Genomic DNA, 20,427 nt, shown 5'->3' on the forward strand with positions numbered 1-20,427 from the left:
GGACCTGACTTGTGCTTCTCATTCAATTGAGGAATCACAACCTGTATCTTCTGACACGTTTTTTGAACATCCAGGATCCAAATTACTTTGTGGTGCTAGCATTTTTCTTTCCTTCTATTGAAACTTTTTGAATGTCATTTCTAAAGCTGGGTTTTCACTGGGTCACTGCCATTTTTCAGTCCTCTAGACTTGCAGGGATTAGCTCATAATTGAAGCTGCAGAGCCATAACCAGAGGGTGAACTCATCAACTCTGTGCATATATATCTTATTCTGTACAGTAATTGATACATGTTTATCAGATTTGCCTGGTGGTCTGATGTGAGGGGAACTTTTGACATTCTTTTTTGCTTTCATATGGAGCAATTTCATAGTTATTATTTAAATAAAAAAAATTACCCTGCACGTTTGCTTTTAATGCAGTCTATCCTTCTATGCTACCTGAGATTAGCTGTAAACCAAGATATAAAAATTTGAATAAAACAACCATGAACATAACTAAATAATAGGTTATTAAATTTGCAAGAAGACAAGACAATAAGTATTTAAATTAAGGAGACATCAAAAATCTGCATATAAAAATGTTTAGCATAAAAACTGCAACATCTAACGAGATGAGACAAGCAAGAACTCATCAACAGAGGGAGGCTCTAATTGGACTGGCACAGAAAGGAAGACAAAGAAAACTGACTTTTCAACCTCAGTTGCTTTTTTTAGGGAACGAAATTTGTCGAGAAACCTAGGACAAATCTCATTCCACTCTTTACTGCCCTATCATCAAGGTAACAGAACAAAATGTGTTAAAAGAAAAAAAGCATCAAAGAAATTCTGTAAAGAGCAATAGAAATCTGGGATAGATGGAAATGTTCCTGTGAGTCAAATCAAGCCTTGGAGCAGAATAATACTCTCTTACGTGTTATCTTCATTAGCAACTCTTCTGCATCCTATTTAGCGAGTATTTCTGTGAGTGGCAGGACGCGTGACGCTTGATTTTCTCCAGTGCCATCTGTCGCGTGGAATCTCTAATAATGGTTTAATCTGCTCTGTAAACACTTCTTCAGTGGGAGTATTAATCTGTTTCTCTCCTTGATTGCTTCATGACACCTCTGCTGACGAGCCCGGGGGCTTAACAGCTTTGGTACTTCTACCCCACTCTCAGCTAGGGTTGACCTCTACTCCTGGGCATGGATGAAAGGTTTGGTGTTTGGAGAATTACAGGGTGAAGAATGATAGATAATGGGGAATTTTTTAAGTTCTGTTTCCTTAGGAAGGAGGGAGCCCTGAGCTAGGCTTAGAAAAGGAAGCTTACTTCTCTCATAGGTTCATGCTGTTTTCTAGAAATATGGTTTGTGAACTACTGATTAATGACCCTAAATGACCGAGCTATATTGGTGATGCCTAGTTTGACCCAAACTAGCTGACCACATCTCTGTGTGCACTACAGCTCCCTGCCTGTCATTAATAACAAGCACTTATGTTCACAGAAAATGTGATTGTAGGCCTCTATATGTTGTCTTTTCGCAGGGTGACCCTCAGCCCTTACACAGAAAGTGCCCCTGCTGGGTGCCTGATTTGGTTGCCACATATGGATGGCTACAAAAGGGATAGGGAAGGAAGATGAGGTGGCCCTGTGTGTTAGGGAATGTTTTCATTGCCTAGACCTCAGTGATGCCAATTGTGGGAGGTTCAACAAGGCCAAGTGCCGGGTCCTGTGCTTGGGTCACACCAACCTCCTGCAGAACTACAGGCTGAGGGCAGAGTGGCTGGAGAGCTGCCCAGTGGAAAAGGACCTGGGAGTACTGGTTGACAGTGGCTGAACATGAGCCAGCAGTGGGCCCAGGTGGCCAAGAAAGCCAGTGGCATCCTGGCCTGTATCAGAAACAGCGTGGTCAGCAGGACCAGGGAAGTGACTGGTCCCCTGTATCGGGCACTGGCGAGGCTGCACCTCAAATCCTGTGTCCAGTTCTGGACCACTCACTCCAAGAAAGACATTGAGGTGCTGGAGTGTGTCCAGAAAAGGGCAACAGAGCTGGTGAAGGGTCTAGAGCACAGTTCCTATGAGGAACAGCTGAGGAAGCTGGGGTTGTTTAGTCTGGAAAAGGAAGGTTCATGGGAGACTTCATCACCCTTTACAACTACCAGGTTGCAGCCAGGTGAGTGTCAGTCTCTTCTCCCAAGTAACAAGCGATAGGATGAGAGGAAATGGCCTCAAATTGTACCAGAGGAGGTTTGTCAAGGACCTGAACAAGCTGCCTATGGAAGCAGCTGAGGCATATTTTCAGGATTTATTTAAACATGTAGATGATGCGCTTGGGGATGTGGTTTAGTGGTGGACTTGGCAGTGCTTGGACTCGGTGATTTTAAAAGTCTTTTCCAACTGTAACGATTCTATGATTCCATACAGCAATGTAATTCCATTAGCTCAAGTGGGGTGGTGTTAATCCTCATTTGCATGAACATCATTGACAGAAGATGGCAGCCCTCTGTACCTCATCTGAAAACATAATTCCTCTGGGCATATAGAGGTTGATCAGATCCTCCTGGAGTCAAGGAAAAGCTTCCCACTGATTCTGGTAGTCTTTGGGCACTTTTTAAGAGGCTTCTATTTCATTCTGAGATACAAATAAATAGCCTTAACGGCAATTATCAAACCACACTGGTCCTGTTTAGAAGGTGAATTAGCTGGGGAAGAGAAATGAAAGTTTATGTGGGAGGTACTGTAATCTAAAGGATAAACCCTTGCTTTTTAACAGCAGTAGTTATCTCAGTAGACTGCACCTTTATCACCGAATAACAAACCCTATTTAAATCTCTGCTCGAAGTTGGCTGTCACTAAAATACTTGTAATGCTTTGAGCAGGTAGGAAAACATTGTCATTAAGGTCAAGGATCAGAGTCTTTTCTCTGGTAGGGAAATCTCCATCAAGTGAATGTCTCTATTATGATAAAATAAGGAAGTAAACTACATGGAGGTCATTGACTGTAAGAAGCAATTTTCCAGCTCTTATTGCTTCTGATACTCTACAGTGTAATTCACAAACAAAAGCATAAATCAACAGCAACCTTTTCCAGCAGGTTAGTGGAGAATGGGGAGAGATGAAGCCACATAACACAGGATATTAAATTGCCATGACCAATTTACTATAATCATTCTTAAAAGAAAGCAGAACATTTCTCCCTCACAATTAAGAAGATATCTTGCAAAATCCTGCATATTTTAGAACTGTTTCGGAGCATCCAGTGTAATAATTCTCTCTGCTGTAAAAAGTATGAACAAGCAAACAAACAAGCACAGCCGTGTTCATATATATTCCCCTGCCACACCAGTGAATTTTCCTATCACATGCATGACTGCTCCCTATTCTGGCACTTACTTTATCACAACATTTACAAAGGCTTCTGGGCCACGAACAAGTAGTTTCAAGAAAAGTATGTGGAGGCTGCCGTGTCTCATAAATACAATCCATTTTCCTTCATTTCTTGATAGTGTATGCTCAGCTCTAAGAATTCTGCAGACTCAGCTGTGGGGAGTATATATAAATTGTATAGGTTTGTATTTCCCAGCATCTCTCAGAGTAAGAATTATCTCAGTGTTTTGTTGCTTCTTCGGCATGCTTACAATCCTCACAGGCACGCATTTTTTACAATTAAGCTGAATTTAATTGTAGAATTGTGACGCTCTGAATTTAGGTTTTAACTCTGAAACAGTGTTGCCTTAATCTCAGGGTGTTCTAAAGCGTTGGAACTATGTCAGGATGTCTGAGCTGTATGCACAGACACCTTCCCTTTTGCCAGCCCGTTCACATATATCCCAGTTTGTGGATGATGTGTAGTTTTATAACCATACCTTCAGTGGCTGATGCAGTGAAATTTAGAGTGAGGGCAAACACGGGGAGCATTGGAGTTTTGGGATAGTTGGTAAAAGAGGAAAACATTTATTTCGAGGACATTAGCCCAGGATGAGAATTTCCAGTCACCACTGCCATTTCTGGAAGGGATTCCTGCTGTGGCTTTGGTGAGTTGGTGACCTGTTCTGGCAGGGCTGTGCTTCCCTTGCGAGGTGGAAATGTGGAATACTGTGCTGCCATGGCAATCAGGCGGCTGAAGCTGGAACTGGCTGGGTATTTGAAACTTGACGTTTTGAGGATTTATGTTTGTAATAATTCCTTCTCCCTATCATTCCCATCCATGCCTAACTTCAGCAGAGTCTCGTATCCCCTCCTGGATGCAGCTGTCTTATAAAAGGTAGACGTTTTCACAGAATTTCAGTTTTCCAAATGGCCTTGCTGTTTCCTTTTTCAATTAGATAGTATCTTCTTTTTATCGTATTTAGAAAATTGGTCTTACGTGTAAAGTTATTTTACAGTTTTCTGCTTTTAGATAAAACTGTGGGTAACAGGATTTTGAAACAAAAGTTTTCTTTGATATTTCCTTAAAACAGTCAGTCGTTCTGAGTCTGTCATTTGGCAACCTCTTGCTGCTAAGGGGAGTGATTTGTTCTGTTTTGGTAGACCTTCCCAGATAAGGGAGGATTTGCTTGTGTGTGTATGTACATGTAAATTTATAATTACTAAATAAACCTTTAAAACATTAATAAAAAATGTCAGAAATAGAACTTACCATTTGAGACACTATCAGTGAAGGAGAAATTAAAACAGAAAATAGAATATAGAATGTAAGTATATTCAGTAGCAGAATCATAGAAAAAAAAGTCTTCTCCCATATCTTAAAATGAAACTGTATGTACTTTTAAAATTCATTTTAAGGAACTGACACTGTGTGTAAGGACATTCATAATAAACTTTACCCTTCAGCTGGTGCAATAAGTTATTTGTAGCTGAATATATAATTCTGTTAACTTGTTCAATGCCAGCATTGGAGATGGCCATTTTTAAAATGCAGGAAACCTTATAATGAAAAAACCAACATTAACAGAGAAAACAACAGGTATCATGTCAGTGTTTCAGTAAGATGGTTGTAAGCAGGTTTCAGCCTTGTGGTCCTCTGAACCCCCGTGGCAGTCTCTGAACATTTTGCTCATCCCACATGGCATTCCCCTTTTTCTCCATCTGCTTAAATCATCATTCAAACTACAATTAAATTCAGAATTAAGTATCTTTCGCACAAAATGACGTAGCTGAGCAGGAGTAGCTTTGTCATGCTGTGTCCTCAGCACTTACAATTAAAAATAATTGTACTCAAGTGAGTAAGCGAAGGAAAAATAAATGTTTCTTTCGCATTCCATAGTTTTGCTTTCTCCTGAAACTAAAGGTTTCTCTTTTTGTTGGGTGAAACTTTGAGAAGGACCTTCATTCCCTGTAAGATTGAATTGGGTGTATCTATAAAATATCAGTTGTTTGAATCTGTTTCTCTTTCAGAACCATTTCAAACAGGAATAGATTTTTTTTTTCATTTTTGGTATAGCTATTCTAGGAAAACAGTTCAGAATATTTCACCTGTGAAATTAAAGTGCAGGAAATAACTAATATCAGCAAAATGCTTTGAGCAGTTTTGTTGTTTTGACTAGGACAGGATGGGAAAATTGCAACAAAATCTCACACAAACCCTTTTCTTTGATATTTGCAACGTATTTTGTAAGGTAGAGGTTGTAAACTAGCAACTTTTGGAGTATGTACAATCATTTTTATCTGAAATAATCTTAAACTTAGTAATCTGTGTGATTTCTGGGTAAAACCCTTCTAAATAATAGGTGATCAAACATTAACAGGCAGACAAAACTTTGGAAATGACTAACAGCTTTTTTCTTGTAAATATGCTGATTCCACATGTAATTGTAGGAACAATATGTTTTTTAGATATGTTTTATCTTATGTCTTATCTATGTGCATTTTAAATGTGTTTTGTTACTCCTTCTTAAAACTGCCTTTTATGTTCTTCATGATAGGACAAGAGGGAATAACTTTAAGTTGAAGAAAGGCAGGTTTAGATTGGATATTAGGAAGAAATTCTTCCCTGTGAGGGTGGGGAGGCCCTGGCACAGGTTGCCCAGAGAAGCTGTGGCTGCCCCATCCCTGGAAGTGTCCAAGACCAAGCTGGGCGGGGCTCGGAGCAACTTGGGATAGTGGAAGGTGTCCCTGCCCATGGCAAGGGGATGGAACGAGATGGTTTTTTGTGGTCCTTTCCAATTCAAACCATCCTATGGTTCTATGATACTCTTTCAGTGCTTTATTGAGTGGTGACAAACCTAAATGCTGGCAGTAAAATCCCCCTGTGTGTGTCTGCCAAAGCTCCACTACGCCTGTAGTGGGTCTAGGCGAGGTGCACCTTACTGATTTAAAAGTTATATTCCTTCAGTAGTTTTCAAATTGTATTTCTCTGTGTATAAACAGAAGGGCATTGCCAGCACGACCCCTGTTTTCAGACGAGAATCCCTTATAAATTATCCCCAGCTCTGCATGGCAACGAAACCATTTCTATGGAAATAAATGCGCCGCCGTTCCTCCGCCGGCTCTCTGGCAATTGGTGAAGTGCCTTTCACGTTGTGAGAAGCGCTTCAGGAATCAGATGAGAAGCAAAATCGAGACACTGGTGATTTCCAACTTCCTTTTGATAAATATGACTCTAAACTTGAGGGTGGTGAAAGAGCCAAGAGGTGTGAGATGCAGGAGGTGCAAGCGATGGTAATGTCAGGGGAATTCAATGCCAGGGCAGATAATGGTCTCCTCTCCCTCTGGTGATAAACACGGAGGGACAAAAGAGACATTTATCAAAAGTTAAAGAGCGAGCTCGAACGTCTTAGTTTTCATAGAGAGAGATGCCTTTTACTTTTGGATGATGATGATGTATCAGTGAGTCTTATCAATTAAAACCCATAGTGTCTCCAGTGCATTAGCAGGTACTTACCCAACTAAGAAAGCTGCTTGTTCTAATTTCCTCAGATAATGAAAATTTCTGAGAGTTAGGCAACATGCTGATTTATAAAAAAGTGTGGTTGTCTTAGATTTTCTTCCCAAGCAACTCCTAGCAACTTTCTAAGCAAATGCAAGTAAGTTCAGGCAGAAATAGCAAGTATTTCTGATGTATTGTCTCTGGGGAATAGCAATAATTGCAACAAAGCCATGGTAGAATTTTAGCTTAATATCCAATCTAAACCTGCCTTTCTTCAACTTAAAACCATTCCCTCTTGTCCTATCGTGAAGAACATAAAAGGCAGTTTTAAGAAGGAGTAACAAAACACATTTAAAATGCACATAGATAAGACATAAGATAAAATATCTCTAAAAAGCATATTATTCCTACAATTACACGTGGAATCAGCATATTTACAAGCTTAAATTACTCTGAGCTTCACCAGATAGTGAGTAAAGGCTGGAATTTGGGTAGGGATGTCCCAGAGTGATAAATCTGTAAAGTGGAAATTTGGAACTAATTTCTAATAAAGGAGTTAGTGAACTCCTAGGAATTTGTGACACTGCACTCTCAGCTACCAGTCTTTGAATATCATAACTGATCTAAGTAATTTTTTCCACCACAAACTGAAACTTCTTAGTCATATGTTACATTTTATATAGCAAAAGAATGCTGTTGCATATATATACCCACTAATTTCTGCATGTAAATGGCAGCTTTTGTTATTTTATTTTGAATTGCCCAATATTGCTTTTGGATCTTAAAATCATTGTTATTTGAGTCTTGTAAATTATTAAAAATTTCCTCGTGATTAGAGGGAACACATTTTAAAAGCAAATTTGTGAGAATAAGAAGAAATAAATATAAAGAGTGCCTTTGAAATCTCAACATTGTAAAGCTGGAGTGATTGTTTTTTCTGTGGACTGAATTTACATTGTGTTATAACTCAGGCTGGTATTTTAAGATCTTCCATACATTTTTATATTTTTAGGTGAGTGAGGATTGTGAGAGGGGAAAACATAAAATGAAAAATAAGGGTGGATGATTATATCTTGATTCATTTTGATTAGTGATAATTGGACAGTAAAAGAATGTTGGATTGGCTACCTTAGCTGGCTATGGATGAACAAAAATTTATCATAACACAGAAAACTTGCAGTTCTGCTCCTCGTAGTAATTGGGGGCACTTGGAGATATAGAAAGAATTCGGGGTCATTCCATTTCTTGGGTAGGAAGTTTGGTTTTTGGAACTGCTGGTGTGTGGATGGTTCCTCCCTCCCTCTTTTTCATAAATAAAGAAAGTTGTTTAGGATGTTATATATTTTCCTTTGCCAGTGAACTCTCACACCAAATATTCTAGGGGAAAAAAAAAGTGAATTGCAAACTGGAGGGGCAAGAGAGAGGGGGGGAAAAAAAGAGGCAGTGGTGTTCTGATCCTTCTCTGGTAAAGCTGACACTACATTTATCCCCCAGAGTCCCTTCTCTCCAGGGAGAAGTCATGCCACTTGTTTGTATACAGAGATCTGTCAGAGGGATTCATTTTGAACTTTGTCCACCTGGTTATTATTGCATCAGGATGAAATATTGGGCAGTGGTTTTCCTTCTGAAAGAGGGGGAAATGAAAAAACAAAGGCAAGAGCAGAAATGGAATAGAAGTGGAGATTTTTCTTACTATGCGAGCTCTGTCTTTTTTTTTTTTTTTTTTTTTGATGTCTCTCATTTCTCTCCCAGAAAATGCAATTTGGAACAGAGTGTATAAAAAAGATGCTTTAAAGAGCCTTCACAAATTGCCAGTGCATTTATTTATACACATTTCACCCTGACTCATTACACATCATCATGAGGCTCCCCAGGCTACGCATAAAAAAGAAGAGCAGGCATAAATCAAACTGGAGGCAACTCTTCCCTTCAGTGATTTTCAGATTCCACCCCCCACCCCATCATGGACATAGAGAACATATTTTTTTTCTTATCATGCACAGAAGGATTCCCATTCCTTATATTATCCCTCTTGTTATCCAATAATAATGATAATCCTCATTGCATATGTATTTTAAAGCAGGATATAATTCTGTGGTGATACAAGCACATTATTTTTGCCATTTTTCATCAGATCTCTTGAGAATTTTTCTTTCTGGCAAGCAGTTGATATTAAACTTTTCTGTCGACTTTTAAGATGAAAAGTTTCTACTAAACAATTCTTGAGTGCTTTATCCCTCTGATTTTCACTCTATATATGGAGAAAAAAAATCCAGTCGTAAAGTATGTATCTGAAATGTATTTTTTTTCTTTTTCTATGGGGACAGTATATCAAAAATAAATTCTCTTTGAATAGTCTATTGAAATCAGAATTGAATTCAAAGTCTTCTGAGCTGTTTTTCTTGCAATCTGTATCTTTAGTAATTTTAACAAATTCCCCGTGGGTGGTATTTTTTCTGCCTCATTTTAGCCTAGTCTCTTGAAACAGTCTGTCTAGACTCTTTTATGTTCAATGAAGTGAGAAAGGTTTCCCTGGAGGATGATGCACATGGTACCCTGAATTTCTCTTCAGAGGAACAGCATTTGTCCTGTCCCTTGTCAATACAAGAACATGTCTCAGTTCCCTGTTGCAAACTGATGACTGGGTACCTTTTAGTCAACTTTTTTTTTGTCCTTTTGTATTGAAGTTGGCTGATTGGTTTGTTTGGGGTTTTTTTGTTGTTGTTTTTCCTGATAGAGATACTATTCAAAATATATTGTGCAAGGCCTCTCCTGATGCAAGCCAAGAAATTAGGGACTCCCCCAGGGTCTGTACAGTTCACCACACATGTGACAGTGTGCTTTCAAAGGGCTGGAAAAGCGAGGGGGGGCATTCCTGGGCAAAATTTGCCTAACAGAACAGTTTTTGTAAAGTGAAAAGCTAAATAGTGAGGATATGAGAGAGAAATTTCTACCAAGGGCATGAAAGGAAACTCTTGATAAGGCGGTAAGCAGGATGCAGCTGGGCTTCATTCAAAGCAGATTGAAGTTAATTGTCTTATTTTTTTCTTTCTTTCCTTTTTTTTTTTTAATTTTTTTTTAAATTTGTTTTTTATTTTGGGATGATGATCAGTCTTGGTGTGGAAAAAAGAGAAGATTTAGTGCCACTGGAAAATGACAGGCGAGGCTGAAGGGAGACCAAGTCCTCTCTCAAATCCACTAACTGATGATTTAACATGAGTTAAGATTCAGCTTTATCGTTCAAAAGGAATCATGTAAGAGAGGAGGGGGCAGAAATGATGAGAGACACCCCCTCCCTCAAACCCATTGTAGTCAGCTTTTGCTAAAAGAAAGATGATTCTTTCCTGCACAGACATCTCTCAGGACTTGTCTTAGGGCATGTTTGTTCAACAGCTTAAAGCTCGTGCCAGAATGTTCCCAGCACACGTTTCAGATGTCAGTGGAGGTGAGAATTGAATCTCACAGTTGCTCAGGTTGGTAAAAATCATCCAAAATTGTAAATATTAATTAACACTCTTCTTCACCCAATGGATCCTCTGCCTGTACAGATCAGGAGGACTTTTTTCTTGGTTCCAAAGACAGTTACAAGAAGGGTTCTTTTTTACACTGTTTTGTGGTTGTACTTCGTGAATTTTTTTTAATTCTACATGATCAACGCTGTTTCCTAGTACTTAATGTTTTGCAATTTTTCCAGGTTTTTTTTGAGGTAAAAATAACTAAGCACTTCTTTTCAAATGGCGTGTGGCATTTATTTAAATTCTTTGGGTCAAAATTTTTATTATTTTTAAAATAAAAATCTGTACATTGCTACATCTAGCAATTTTGAGTAAAGTCAGGATGTATAAATTACGACTCTAGCAATTTAAAATGTTACAGTAGAATATAAAATACTAGCAGATGATCAAAACCTGTAGTTGTAAAGTATTTTCATCTTCCTACCAGTAAAAATCACCAGCTTAGATAGTGATAAAAAGAAATTTTGTCTTCAGGTTTTATGCAACACTGTCCCTTCTTCTTTCATTTTTTCCTCTTATGATAGCATAATTTAAAAAAAAATATATAAATTATATTGTAAATGAAGTTGGAATAATGGTTAACAGTCACCTATTTCAGTTATCCTGCACTGTTAAATAACCAAAAAAATTTTGGAGGAGGGTTCCAAAGCCAGGCTTTTGCTTTTGATCACAACTTTCCCAGCTATTAAGACAGATTGCTTCTTTTTGTAGCTCTGTAATATCCTGGCTGTCTCTTTGGTGCCTTTTTTTTAAAGAATAAATGCACTCCAAAAGGAATTAGTGCCAGGAGGGAGAGTGCTTCTCTTGACAGCTTCTTGTGCATCAGCTGGGGGAAAGATTCTGATCCTGATGCTAATTCAGCTCACAGGGGTTCTGTGAGCTCCCACTGAGTTTGGAGGCCAACGGGAATTTTCAGACAACCGAGTCCAAAGGAATAGATTTCTGTGTCTAAATTTGGTGAGTTGAAGGTTTTACAGGAAGACTTGCATGAGAATTATTTGGTTACAATTCCAGTTTGACTTCCAGTGATTCAGGCTGCCCTTGTTGGAGAGGTACCACATCACCTGTTGATAGGCTGCCCTTGTTGTAGAACATCCTGCACCTTATTAAATGCAAGGGGAAGGAAAGAGAGTGGTTAGGCTTTCAAATACCTCCAGTTCTTTTCTAGTTTTTTTTCCTGCTTTCTTGCGATGGGTAAGATGTGTTTATTGTAAATCTCTTTGGGAAATTAGCACATTACAGGTAGAGTAGAAAATTTTGTCTGAACGTGTAAAGAGAACAGATTTAATTACGTTTATGGCTGTTGAAATTTAACTTATTGAAACAGCCTATCATTGCTGCAAGTAATAGTGCCTGGAAATGATAGACTGTTTTCTTTCCATCAGTAACTGCTGCAACAACTGACTGGAAGGGAAAAAATGAGCTCTTTTTAATGTGGATTCAAATTCCAAAGATCTGCATTTCAAGCACGAGGATATCCATCTATTACTTCATTAAAAAAATTCTCTTTAAAGGTGCCGTTGGGGATAGTTGCTACATAGGGATATTATATGTTTTCAAAGAATCGTGTTTTAGTTGCATCCCACGATAAGAAATCACTAAATTTCTCCAAATTTTGACTTCATAGAAGTTCTGAGATTGAATCCTGTGGGTTAGAGATTTCCTGATCCGACATCTCTCCAGTCTGACAGTATTCCTTGGCGGGTCTAAAATCATGTCATTAACTCTTATTTAACTTCATTGTTCTCTAAAAGTTTCTCATTCAAATAGCATGAACAATATTATACAAATTGTCAGGAAGTTATTGATAAATAAGAGAATGTTTAAATCATGTAAAAATTGAAAAGTAGCAGTAATCCAAGCTATGACAATAGCAAATAATAACAAAAAATAGCAAACATCAGTATAATTGAATTATCAGCTAAAATCTTACTTTGTTTATTCATGCCTATAACAAAGAAGTGGATAAGAAATAACAAATTAAAAAAAAAGCCCAGACGTGCCTTTGGAGAATACTTGTTCCAGAAGCTTTACCCAGCACAGACCCAGAGTGCAAGATTTTTTTTTTTCTTTAATCGAATTCCTCTTTCAGTCTGGTTGGTGTTTGGAACTGCTATTTAAAAGACTCGTCTCCAGGGAAACCAGATCTGTGTTGGACTGAGACACTCTGACTGACAAATTAAAGTGTGGTTCTAGTCAGAAAAAGTGACTCTGGAAAAAATGACATTGTGGGTTTCCATATTTTTCTTTCTCTGGGACTTCCAGATACACAGGCTCAGCTGACGAGCCAGTCAGTGATTTTTCTGACTGCCAGTTGTTTCAGCTCAGTGTGGGAGCTGAAAGCCAAGCTGCAGTATTTCTGCCTCTCATTGCATTGCTAGCAGTGCTGGCCAAGGTGGTGCTATTACAGATTTCACAGAATATTCCGAGTTGGAAGGGACCCACAAGGATCATTGAACCCAACTCTTAAGAAAATGGCCCATCCAGGGATAAAACAAACCCACAGCCTTGTTGTAATTAGCACCGTGCTCTAACTGAGCTAATCAGGGCCACCTATGGTGTGCAAGGCAAAATCCACCTTGGTTTCCCTAGTTTTAAACAGGGAAATGCTACCTGCTTGGTTTTGGGCTCTATATAGTTTACACCAGTCTTCATCTTCCCAAATTTACACTGATCCTTGGTTAGAATAATACCTTGTTTTTACCTTCTGGGACTATAACTTGATGAAAGTTTCTAACTTAGAGCAGGTCAAGTATGTAACATCTTTCTCGACAGATATTTTAGCTCCTTACTTTAAACAGATTTTCCTTCTGGGAGAACTGTTTGTGCAGGACAGCAAATTATTTTCATAGTTTTAATTTTGTATTTCTAGGTATCTTACCTTGTTTTATAAGAAGAAGTGTTTGGGCCAATTATTTTACATTTGGACTGGAACAGCCTCAGATTTTTGATGGTCTTGTTCTTCTGCCTCGGATCAATCAGAGGTTGATTGAAAATGGCACTGAGTGCTGGACAGGTGAACTTCACCTTCGTGGTTGAAGAGTGGGCAGAGGAACTTGACCTTTGGTGCAGAGCTCTTCTGGGTATTTTTCATACTGACCTCAGCTCAATAAGTGTGCTGGGACAGAGGAGACTGAATTAACATCAAACTAGTCTTGATTTTCTGCAGAAACAAATGAAAGAGGCAGCGGGAGCTCACTCTCTGTATGGTGGGCAGATGAAGGGCAGCTTTGTGCAGCAGCTGAGTTCTCCTCCTCACGCAGAGTGAGCATGGCTGATACTCTGAATGCCTGTGCAGTGACAGTTGTCTTCTGGAAAACATAATACCAATTTAATAGAGCACTTTTTAATGCTCAAGTTGGGTGAAACTTAATTGTACTTAACCATTTCAAGCCAGGAAGCAGAGATTTTAATCAAATTCCATAGGCTTTCTTTGTTCCATTGAAACCAGTAGCATCATATTAATGATACCAATCTGGTCTCTTTTTTTTTTTTACTCATTTTGTAATCTATTAAAATAAAACCACTTTTTCTTCTATTTTTCAATAAATCATCATCAGACATTTTATATTTTAAATTTCTCTACATAAGCATACCATTATTCTAAAATGATCCTTTCTGCAGATGAGTGTTGCACTAAAATTTCCTTCGATTATTACTTTTGACATCAGTACTTTATTGAATTAGCTGTTTCCAATTTAATTATACTTGCTTTATTGTCTAGGTCACCTTTTAAACAAATTCATATCAGTATGAAATTGCTGTTATTACTGAATTGGATTGTGATGGCTCTATGCTCATGAAGAGAATTTCTCTTTTCTGCTCACACTTGGAAAAGCTGAATTAACAGTAATTTATTCAAATGGTTTAGAAATTTATTATTTCTGCTAGTAAAAGTGAATATAAATAATGTTTGCTTGTTTAGTTTTCAAAAGCATATGGGAGACTGTATTCTAATTAAGTAATTCTTAGCTTAATTACTGTTCATTCCAGAAAGTGAAAAGGTGAAGTCATATCCTTTCCTATTTTGTATTTTTATTCCAGATGTGCAATATGTGTGAGGGTTTCAGAGAATAAAGCAAAGACATTGGTCTTTATTCTGAAGGGCATAAAGTGTTGAGCACTTATCCAATAGATATTTGAGTCCCCAAGCCTTCCTACTGGACTTGGATGAAAATAATTATACAGTCAGAGTTGGTTTAGGATTAGATTTTAAGCTCAAATTTGGCACAACAAATACTTGCCATACCTAAATGAACCAAAATATAGATGGACAGGTTCAAAAATATATTAGATAGCACTTTAATAACGAAGGAAATGTTAATTGCAATAAGAGCGTGTTGGTAAATCAGATTCCTTACAAACATCTTTGCAATCCAATTATCCTTTCTAATTGAGATGTGCTTTTAAATAACATTGTATTGAGGATATTAACAACTTGTATTAACAAAACTAATGTTCTTTGTATTAAAACCTGCTATTGCTACTACTAGGTCTTCTACTAAATGTTTATTTTTTTTCTTTCCATTGTAGATGTCATACCAGCAGGGCTTTGATGTAAACAACATACAGGTTTGTATTATTATCCATTTTTAGCTTGCATGAGCTTGTTCAAATGCCATTGTTTATATCTGACTGTTTTTCTTTCAACAATTGTCATTGCAATATTCCTATAGTCAGTGTTAAAACTCTGAAGGTTCGGATTTTTCTTTCATGGCACAAACATATATGAGTTTATGTGTATATATATTTATGTGGTGATGTATGTACATGTAATATCATAGTGCAGAAGTCAAGAAAGTGCTGGCTTTCAGTTCAGCCACCTAATTTAGAAGCCAGAAGGATAAAGTTGAAAAAATCTATTCTATGAGAGATTGAAAATGAAAGATAGCCAAGCCAATGAGGAAGGGATGTCACGTTACAAGGGCACGTAGTGACAGAAGAAGGGACAGTGCCCTCTGACAGAGGGCAGATTTAGATTAAATATTACGGAAAAATTCTTCCCTGAAGAATTGCCCAGAGAAGCTGTGGCTGCCTCATCCCTGGAAGTGTCCAAGGCCAGGTTGGATGGGGCTTGGAACAACATCATCTAGTGAAAGGTGTCCCTGCCCGTGGAGGGGGGGGGGTTGGAACAAGATGATCTTTAAGGTCCCTTCCAATCCAGGCCATTCTATGATTACTGAGATGCTTCTGCATAGATTTCTCCCTCTCAAAGAGATTGTTTTAAACACTGTGTACAGCTTGAGTGGTATAAAATCTCCTCTGTCACACAAAGTGTCCCTTAGCTGTTTGCAGGTGCATGTTCAGTACATCTGCACAGTGATGACCTGTGAATAACCAAAGTGAGTGGCAGGGTCTGACTGTGACTGACCTGCAGCATTTTGAGTCCCCATCTTCTTAGGCTTTCCTTCACTGCCTACCAGATTTATTTATCTACAGGAGGAGGGTGTGAGCGAGGCCTGGCTCTGCTTTGAGAGGCTCAGTCAAATCAATATCCAGACACCTGGAGTGTTCACTCCTGTGAACCAGCATTCCCATGGATGAGTGCTCCTGCAAAAGCAAACAGAACACTTGTTCTAGGTCACTGGACATGCATCAAACGAACCTGATCCAGGCTGGGTTTTCTGGCCATGTTCATCCCCATGAGAGATGCAGAATCATCTGGTTGCGTTATACCGACCTTCAGTCAAAGGGGGAAGTGCTTGCTGTCATTTATATCTCAAGCTATGTAGAGCCTGGCAGAAAGTTTCATGTATGCCAATGTTTAATTGCCACTGCTATTAAAAAATGGTTTGGGACTGACGGGCACATTATTGCCCACTTGATTTTTGGTATTTGCTGTATATTTGCTGGGAAAACACTTGTTTCTTATGGAGCCGTTCTCCACGCTGTCAGAGAGACGAATCTGAGATAGTAGAACTGAGAGCTCAGAAGTATTTCTTGTGCTCAGCTTGAAAAAAGAGATGTTGGAAAAATGTCGAAGTGTTTTGCAGGAAACTTTGACGTTCCATAAACAACAATAAGCATGCCTTTGAAAAACATCTCTTCTGACTTTAAGACAAAGTGTGAAGGGGAGTAGAAATTTCTTCTAAGGGGAAAAAACATAAACCCAGCATTTAATTTATATTGACACAATTCATTTGACAATTCAACCTTAATAATAGACTACAGAATGCTGTTAGGTTATGTTATGCCAAATCATCTTTTAAGGAATAATGCATTTTCAGTCAGCAGCTGCTGAGGTTTGAGGGAACAAGTTAATTTTGGAAACTGTGTGTTAATGTTTATCCAAAGGGAAAGTTACACAGATCATCTGTTTTCTGGGACATCTAAAAATATTATATGTTATGAATTAGAAGAGAACTAAATTTCAAAATGTCAAAATCTCTTGTAGACCAAAAATTCTCCTTCTCTGTCAATCATCTCTGCTCAGTACATATCTTCTGACTCTTTTGCAGTCAAAGAAAAGATCCTTTATCACCATCCCAATGCTCATGTTAGCAGGCCACACATCATCATCAGCGGGCAGGAGCTGACAAGGTAAGAGACAGGAGTGATCCTGCACTTAAAAACCACAACAGTGACATCTGCAGACACTTCAGAATCTAAAAACCTTGTGCTGAGGATTAAGAAGTATAAACTTCACCTTCTGTGTAAATAGAGAACTTCTAGCTGATGTCGTTTCTGCTTGACAGCAATCTCTGTTCTTCGTGGGAACAAAGGGACTGGTCTGGCCAGAAAGGCTGAAAATGCACCTGAAAGAACACTGACCTCACAAACTGAGTGTGGGGGTTACTGTGGGAAATGGTCCTGTCAGAGCCTGGAGCAAGCTGGAGCACACAGAGTGTGAGATCCCTCCCTTTGGACAAGTTTATTTTATTTCTCTGGCTTCCCTCCGAGCATGCCAAAATGCTTTACTAAAACGTAGGCAATAAAGGGAATAGCACACAACAGACACCTTGCCAGAAAGTCTGGTAAAATAATGGGTATGGAGAATGAAAATACTGTAATAATGTGCTTTGCACAACCATACGAGGGTCAGCAATACCAACCCGACTTAACACGGTCACAAATGAATAAGCTGGTTTATATTGGATTCCCTTATGTTTGTTTGGATAAATGCTCTAATTTCACTGATGAAAATATTTAATAAAAACATGGCCCTGACTGGATGCCTAATGTTTCCAGACTTAGGAAGAGATTTAATAAATGAGGGCCTACAACTTTTATTTAGTGTCTTCAGGTGGTAAATTAACTACAAGTGGGCTTCCCTATTGTTCCCTGAAAGCAGTAGAAGCAGGGGGAGAATTAAAAGCAAAACACTGATTTACATTTCAGCAAAATGGCTAGAGAGTTCAAAGCCTACCCTTGTGTTGTAGATTAGGAAATCAGGGGAATTTTCCTTCCCCCTGCCCCACTCCAAGGTAAAGAGACAGAGTGAGGGGGGGGGGGGGGGGGAAGTGAGGTTATTATCATTACTAAAGATGTAGCTAGCCTGGGTTAATTGCCCACTTTGGAGAAAGAAAAGGGTGGGCGGGGAGGCTGAGCAGGTGGAGCCCTGGCCGGGAAGGTGAGAGGCAGTGGATGTGTGGCTGGCTCTCTGGGTGCAGACAGGCAGTTTGTTGGGGAGGGGGACTGGAGGTTTAGTTCCCTTTTGGCTGTTAATCCTGGGGAGTTCGACCTCTTGTCCTGTTGGCTTTGACCTGCCTGACTGTCCCGCCCGCCGGAGCTGCTGTGTTTCATCGGAGAGTTTTGCTTGCCCGCGGGAGAGGAGGAGGAGTTTTGGAGACACCACCTCTTGAGACTGCAGTGAGTCCTTGCCACTCGAGACAGCGGTGAGTTCCCGTGGGAGTGGGCGGCCTGCCTTCCTTTTTGTCCCCACGGAGACGAGGACGCCCCATCTCCTCGGCTTCCCCCACGCGGCCCGGGACCACCCCTCCGGTTCCCCTTTTCCCGCGGGTGACTGCCGGAGCCCACAGCGCCCCCTGCCGACCACGACCGGGTACTGCAGGTCCTACACCTTCCAGCGGCCCAACAGCGCCCCCTGCCGACCACGACCGGGTACTGCAGGTCCTGCACCTTCCAGCGGCCCAACAGCGCCCCCTGCCGACCACGACCAGGTACTGCAGGTCCTACAGCTTCAGCGGCCCGACAGCGCCCCCTGCAGACCGCAATTAGGACCGTGTTAAAGGACAGAGGAGTATTCTTTTAGACTTGTTGTTGTGGTTGTTGTTGCTGGTGTTGTTTTGTTTTGTGTTACTTTTTTTTTTTCTTTTGTGCCAACATTCATATATTTCTTAATAAAGGGTTGTTATTTCTCCTGTTTTTCCACATTTTCCTCGAGTAAAGCCCCTTAATTTAACATTACGATTGCAGAGAGAGAGGAGTTTGGTCTACCTCACAACTCATCCTCTTTGGCAAGCAGTCCAGTCTCTTCAGACTGAAACATTTTTGGCGCCCAACGTGGGGCCTGGAAAGAGGAAAGGTGGAAAAAGAATAACTACCCTTTGTGTGAGTTACGCGCTCGTGTGATTGACACGCGTTTTTGAACTTGTAGGCACCATGATGTTAGGGGTTGTTGCTTTCCTCTGGCATATAACCATGCCAAGATACCTGTCCCACCTGTCAACGTGTTTCAGTTCGGATACTAGTACTTACATTGCAATAAGTACCTTTGAGATTGTGCATTTGGTATATGACACGGCAAACTCAGCACCTGTGGTTTTCATCCGGAACATATCCTCAAGGATGCGCTACTGCTCTAGCCTAAGCTGCTTTCTCTGGGGTTTTGAGGATAATAGTACCCATTCTTATGGGGACACACAGGGGAATGCACGCGCCCAACCCTTTATTCAGTTCCCTTTTGGATACAATACAATGGCCTCTGGGAAGTTTAAATCATTTTTAGATATCCGAGACATTTCAATGGTTGGGCTTTTCATCCTAAATTGTGCCACTATAGCATACCTGATATACCAAGCCAAGGCCAAGAGTTACCAAGAAGGCGTTCAGGAGCCTGACCCAGGGGTGGAAAACCTCGAGTGGCATGGGTTATGGGAGGACATGGGTAAATTCCTAGAAAGTTGCTCAGCTCCCATGACATGGAAGCTTACCCTTGAACAACTCCTGAACCCAATAAAAATAATGAAAGCTGTGAGGGAGAGGTGTCGTGATGGATCCATGGAGAAGCAGGTGGTAGCTGCATGTGGGGCCTTGGCCATTGCCTACAGGAAGTTGCTTGGTATGGTGCAGCATTCCCAGGGGAAAGGAAAAGATAAGGACAAGACGCCTAATACCAAGGTGACTCAGGATAAGGCAGAAACTAAGGGGCAGACTAAACCAACGGAGGTTGCCACTATCCACAGGAAGAAATGTAAAGCCAAATCAGTTTGCCCAGTTGACGATGATGGAGAGGCAGGGTCCTCACGAGCGGCTGCTCCAGAGCCAGAAATCATCACTGAGTCTTTATCGTATAATAACCTCCGGAATTTACGGGCAGACGTTGCTCGTCGTCCGAGTGAGCCCGTTCTGGCCTGGATGATCTGAGTTTGGGACAGGTGATGCAGTAAACCTTGATGGCGGTGAAGCGAGGTTCCTGAGATCCATTGCCCAAGATGTGGGTATTGAGGAGGTGTTTGTGAGGGAATCGAAACCCCTGTCTCTCTGGGCACGGCTCGTGGATGGTGTGAGAGAGAGGTTCATTTACAGAGATTCCTTGCAGGCAGATCATTACACCAAGAGCTGGAAGACCATCGAAGAAGGAATCCTACGGCTGAGAGAAATGGCATTGCTAGAAGCACTGTTTGGGGGGATGGGCAACCTACCAACGATCCTGACAAGGTTAAGTGTACACCACAGATGTGGTGGAGCTTTACACGTATGGGGCCATCTATACATAAAGGTTACCTGATATCATTAGAGGCTGGGGAGAAGCGGGAGCCAGTGATGTCTGTAATAAATAAACTTCGGTTGTACGACAGTATGATCGAAGGACCGATACAGGCCCGCATCTCCTCTGTAGAGACAATAGTTAATGAACTCAAGGAATTAACTACAGGGTTGAAAG

General features: G+C 40.1%; 1 long non-coding RNA gene across 1 annotated transcript in view; it reads left to right on the forward strand.

Moving 5' to 3' along the window:
* LOC120323820 overlaps nt 1-16,892 on the forward strand; it is a 100,315-nt gene extending 83,423 nt beyond the window's left edge. Inside the window, exons 2-3 of the long non-coding RNA XR_005564691.1 lie at nt 14,895-14,933; nt 16,820-16,892. This is a non-coding gene — a long non-coding RNA (uncharacterized LOC120323820). The remainder of the gene's footprint in view (nt 1-14,894; nt 14,934-16,819) is intronic.
* The last annotated feature ends 3,535 nt before the right edge of the window (nt 16,893-20,427 follow it).

Source organism: Pipra filicauda, unplaced genomic scaffold, assembly GCF_003945595.2.
Source record: "Pipra filicauda isolate LSUMZ 115617 unplaced genomic scaffold, ASM394559v2 scaffold348_size1222971_pilon, whole genome shotgun sequence".
NCBI classification, from domain to species: Eukaryota; Metazoa; Chordata; class Aves; order Passeriformes; family Pipridae; genus Pipra; species Pipra filicauda.